Genomic DNA, 5,994 nt, shown 5'->3' with positions numbered 1-5,994 from the left:
CTCATTTCCTATCTCTCACTGAAAAAATGTTGATTCCAGGCATGGGAGCAGAACTTTGAGCCAAACAGTAATTTCTTTATGGTGTGGATGACTCATAGGAAAGAATGCCTCATGGGGATAGCAGGAGAAAAAACTAAAGAAGAAAAAAAAAGTAAACTTTCTTTAAAGAAACAGGCAATCAAGTAAAGGGCAAAAGGTCAGAAAAGGCCCTCAGCTGTTTTTGTGATGTTCCTGTGATCCTCCCAGTGCCCTCCAGCTCCTCTGCCCTGAAATGCTGCCGTTCTTCTCCAGGAGCTCCCAGGCAGGGGGCAGCCCTGGAGAGGAAAGGTGTGAGACCCACGGGGCAGCCCAGCGCCAGGCTGAGCCCATCCTGGTTAAAGAGCCCCAAGTCAGGATTAGGAACTCATTTCACACCATCTTGCAAGACTCTGGGAATAGGTGTTTTCTTCCCAACACTGATCCTGGTGTGAAGTCCTGGGAGCTGATCCTGCTCGTTCTGTGGCAGTGATCCCTGGTGGGAGAATGGTGCAGAGCCAGCAGGTTCCTCTGTTTTGGGGGGAGTTTAATGTTTTTCATGTTCAATCCCTCTTGAGTAACTCTACTTATGAGCCTCTTTTGCATCACTCTTTCTTTATTCACAAATGTGAATAAAAGCAGTTTAGCCTCCTCCGTAAGTTTCTTTGTGATCTCTTGATAAGTCTTTAATTATCACAAATGTCCCTTGCCCTCCATGGGAAGTGTCTCCTCCCTCGGGCAGATTTATCCAGTGGGGTAAATCAATACTCATCAAGCACATTTCATGCAGGCTGATTGAGAAATGAAACAGAATTTCAGCTCAGCTTTCAGCAGCAATATCTCATCTGATTGCCATTTCTTTTTTTTTTTTCTCCACAGTGCTAATGAATGATTAATTTTAACAAGCACTGCTATCTACATTTACATAATTATTTATGTGCAATTAAAACATCTTGTCTCCTGTTCCAGAGTCAATATCACGTGGCCAGGAATACAAAACAAGATAATGATGCAACATTAAAATGTAGGGTAGTTCGTTCCTGGGGGGGAACCATGTGCTTCTTTAATGTCATGTATTTAAAGTCATGCTCAGGACCAATTAATTTAAGTCTGTGAAGACTAAGAAAATTATTTGTGCTATCTCAGTACAGATCATTACCCTCTCCCACGCATTCTAGGAGCTTTCAAAAAAATGTGATTCAGGTTCCAGCAAGATATAATTTGAGGCCTAAGGCAAATTTCCTCTTCAGCACCTTTCCTTCATAGGGATGCTACAGCAAATGGACTGACATTTATGTACTGTGATTGCTATAAGAAATAAACCAGATTTCTCGGATTTTCCATGAACACTTAAAATATGAAGTCCAAATGTGCCCTTTGGAAGAATTATTTAAGAGTTAATTCTTGGCGGTGTAGGTTTACAAAATTAAAGTTTATATGAAAAAAAAAAAGTTTGAATTGGAATTGAATTAACTTCTTTCCACTCCAGTTCACTTCCTCACCTGCTAAAATACAGTAGAACTGTTTCATGAGTTGGATTTACCCCTAGGAGTTGTTTCCAGAAGGTGTAATTCACAGAGTGTAAATAATCTGCAGGAAGAGAAGAGTTGTTAACAACAGGTTGGCAAAAATTATTTATTCTTTGTTCCCAGGCCAGGGAGAGCTCGGCCCTGTGACACTGTTTCCAACCACAGCACGTCGGGAAGCACTAGGTGGGGAGTCAGAGCTTCCCCAAATGTTTGGGAAATAATAAGAGTGTATATCCAGAGTGACTTTTGCCATTCAGAGGGAATGAAGATCAAAGGGCTGATTTCCCTCTGCCTGCTTCCAGGGTCAGGGCTAAACCCTCTGAACAACACTCGGTGTTGGACACGACGCTCTCCAGCCCTGAGCAGCTTCTCACAGACCACAGGTGAGAGCCAAGTGCTTTCCCTGGTTTTGGGTTGTCCTGGTTTTACTTGGCTTTGGGGTGGTGATGCCTGCTAGAAAACACAGAAGGAGCAGAGTAACAAACATTTCATTTCAGAAAGCAGTGCAGGCGTGTCACTTGTACCACCCCTTGGTGCCCCCAGCAGCTCTGGCAGCTCACTGACCCCTCTCCTGCATTAGAGCTTGCAGAGGGCTAAAATGCTTGAGTCCAGGAGCCTGTCTATCAAATGTTCTTATCAAAATGATAAATGCAATAGGTCCATGCTGGGCCTTCCTAACTAGAAACAGACTGGCCTTCCTCGCTTGCTGTGTTTTCTTTCAACATAAGAAATAATTGTAAAAAACATTTGTATAGATCTGCCTGATGACCAGGGAGGAGAGAAGAGGCGGACTTACTCATTAGAAGGCAAACAGCTGGAGTAGGGAGACCTACACCATGACTTCCCATAGGGTGTGAGGATTTTGGATCAGCCAGGGACCACCAGCAGCTGGAGGACGAGTGCAGGCCTCATCCATTTTGTATCCTACCCATTTTGGCATGGAATTGCAGGACAGAGGTTCTGAAACAAGCTCAGGCTGCAGGAGATGAAACACCAGGAGCTGTGTGCTCCATACCCAGCACTCACCAGAGAGGCAGAGCCCACGATCCCACCTGGACCTGAGCAGGTTTTCCAAGCCAGAGGATGGGAAGTGTCCCTGGCTGTCCACAGGGAACCAAACCCTGCCAGGGACAACGTACGTGTCGAGGAGGCCGCTCTGAAGGTGAGCACATGTGGAGGGATCCACTGCCACGGGGTTTGTGATGACAGCTGGTGTGAAGGAAAACATCCTGGTTTTCTAGTGGAAAAGGCGACGTCAGGCCGGGCTGTGTCAGGAGCCAGGAAAGCACACTTTGTAGTGCAGGAGCCCAACAGGAGCCAGGAAAGCACACTTTGTAGTGCAGGAGCCCAACAGGAGCAGCTGTGTGTTTCTGGTTTAGCTCAACGCTTGACACGGAAATTGGAAAACTTGGTTTGGGAAGGACGAGACAATCAGTGTGACTGTAACACCTCAAAAGTCTGAAAGAAATGGTAACCCCTGCAAAGGGGGGATCACGAGGCGCACAGCAGGCTGTGGGTGATGGCACAGATGTGTCCTGCTGAATTAAACACCTGGGCTGTGTTTGCCTGTGATTCCAGCTACCCACAGTCGGTGCCTCAGGTGGAGCAGGGGACGGTGGGACACCCACAGCCCTGAGCACAGCAGAACAACACAGCAACGAGAGATGGCATGAGTGAAGGAGCCAACTCTGCCTCAGCACCAGCCCTCACTGAGGCACCCCGAGAGGTCTATGAGCATCTCTATGATAGTTCTGTTAAGGTTTTGCAGCCTACTCTTTCATTTCAAGTTAATTAACAGTAATGAGAATATTGCATGGATTAGGGGGTGGCTCTTTGTTAGCACAGCATCAACTTTTTTTGTCTATCAGGGCTATTCTCATTTAACTGACTTTCAGATCCTCATTAGATATTACAACCACGAACCTGCAGGGGAAGAGCCCTTCATCACATTTCTACCAAGTCAGTGTTTGCACTGAGTAGGCTGTGGCACTCTCTAATTATTTCTAACTTTCATTAAATTTGAGGTTTCTTTCTAATTAAAACATAATTAACTGGATGGGATTGGAGAGAAACTACGCTTAATATCAAAAAATTGCAGTGCAGCTGAAGGTGGAAGAGCTTAGAAACAAAAGTGGGGAGGTGAGACTGTCAATATTTTGAACCTTCTGACAAATCCCCAGAGTGTTTCATTTCAAAAGGGCAGCAACAACAAACCTTCCAGAAAATTTGCTTTCATGTTTTCGTGCCCATCGTCATTTCTTTGCTGTTTGTTTGTTTTAAAATGCTCTGCTCCACTGGTGGCCATGGTATGCTGGGTTACAACACAGTGTTTCCAGACACGGAAGAATGTTTATATATCTGTGGGGAAACATTTAGCTATCTTTTAAAAAGCAGCTATTTATGTATCTGGGTGTAAAAGACTGATGTTCAGTTCAGAGCCTCATCCCACCAGCCTTCCCTCTGCTCTGGGTCACTGTGGTCATATTTACAGGGTAGATCTGGAATTTTTATTTTATGGTTGTGCCTGTAGCTGGAAGATCATGATCATGAACTTCAGAGCCTTCATAACAAGTAAACTCTTAATGATGCCAATGTCACACAGAATATTTGCAGGAGTTTGAAATAGATCTGGATAAAAAAGAGGTTTTAATATTATTTTTTTTTTAGGTGATTTTATTACAGTCTGTATTCAGTGTAAGAGTTCTTACTTAGAGTACAATGCATTACACTGGTCTTATATATTGATTTTTTTTTTTTTTTTGGCCATTCAGCAGTGTATTTGCCTGATTCTGCCTTAATGCACTGGCATAAAGATGAAGTCATTCTGTGTAAGTGAAAAACTAGAGCGTAACTAGTCCAGACACCAGCCTGGTGTCTCTGCAGAGAGCAGAAATTCCAAAAAGGAGCAGGACAAAGCTCACAAGTCTGTACTCATCCAATGGGAAAGGTGCTCACAGTGCTGCTCCTGAGCTTCCCAGCTGCATCCCCGGAGAAACACTGTCCTGTCTGTCCTGGGGGCAGGGAGCTGCACTGGGAACGGTGGCTGGCAGATCCAGGGTTTGCACATAGGGAAATCTGGCAAGGGAGCAGCTTTTTACCTGTGCGGAGAGTGACAGGACACGGGGGAATAGTTTTAAACTGAAAGAGAGGAGGTTTAGATGGGATATTGGGAAAAATTTTTCCTTGTGGGGTTGCTGAGGCCCTGGCACAGAGAAGCTGTGGCTGCCCCTGGATCCCTGGCAGTGTCCAAGGCCAGGTTGGACAGGGTTTGGAGCAGCCTGGGACAGTGGAAGGTGTCCCTGCCCATGGCAGGGGGGTGGAATGAGATGTTCTTTAAGGTCCCTTCCAAACCAAACCACTCTGTGATTCTACGAATAAAAACAAACCTGCAGGCACATGGTTTGGGAAACAGATCTTTTGTTTAACTTTTATGAGGGTGCTTGGTGATCCAAGGACACGAAATCGTTCGATTTGTGACGTTACTGTCATTGATAAGGTTATGACCATCCTCCTAAAAAGCATGAACACATACAAATGTATTTTAGTACTCTCTCTCTCTGTGTGTGTGTGTATGGAAATGCACCGTACACGGGGATCTATCTCCCGAATTCGGCCTGGGTTTGAACTGGAGACTTCTTCATGTGCCCGGCTCCTCTCGGGCTGGCGATGGCTGCGATGATTCCTCAGCTCCAGCTCGCTGTCGCAGGACTCACAGGAGTGGCCAGTGCTGATGGATGCAGCTGGAAGCGCTTTTTGGAGGACGGTAAAATCATGTCACACCTAGAGAAGGGTGACCTGCCATCCTGTCCTGTTGCAGTGGGGATCCTGCAACACGCATATATCAAACCAGGAGTCCCGTGGAAAGGAAATATATATGGACAGACAGATTCTTGCTAGATGTTTCAGAGATGTTTATTTCTCCAGCCGCATGGCCGGAGCTCTGCCCAGGAACTGTTCAATCACGGGACCAAGGGTCCTTCTGCCCGCGCAGGGAACACAAACCAACCCATGGGAACGAGGCTGAGCAGGGACAGGGAAACCCCGTGTCTGTCCCCTCAGGGCCCCTCTCCCAGGGCTACACGGCGGGGGAGGGACCCCAACACTGTCCCATAATGTCACACCTTGAGAAGGGGGACCTGCCATCCTGTCCCATAATGTCACACCTAGAGAAGGGGGACCTGCCATCCTGTCCCGCCCAGGCAGGGAGCACGCAGGGCTCTGAGCATCGAGGGATTCCCGGGTCGGGAGAGCTGAGGAATAGGGTGGGATGGAGCTGCCCGTGAAATGGGCTCTGTTCTCTGGTTAAACACGGAGCGGAGCTGTTCGTAAATGCCGGGTACCATCTGCTGGCGGGCGGGAGCAGTGCGGGACGGGCGGCATCAGGGACAGGGGTGGAGAAGGGACAGGGATGGAGAAGGGACAGGGGTGGAGCAGGGACGGGGATGGAGCA

This window comes from Corvus kubaryi, unplaced genomic scaffold (genome assembly GCF_017639235.1).
Source record: "Corvus kubaryi isolate FWS band 111438036 unplaced genomic scaffold, C.kubaryi_AGA036_p1.0 138, whole genome shotgun sequence".
Classification (NCBI taxonomy): Eukaryota; Metazoa; Chordata; class Aves; order Passeriformes; family Corvidae; genus Corvus; species Corvus kubaryi.
This window is presented reverse-complemented; position numbering follows the sequence as displayed.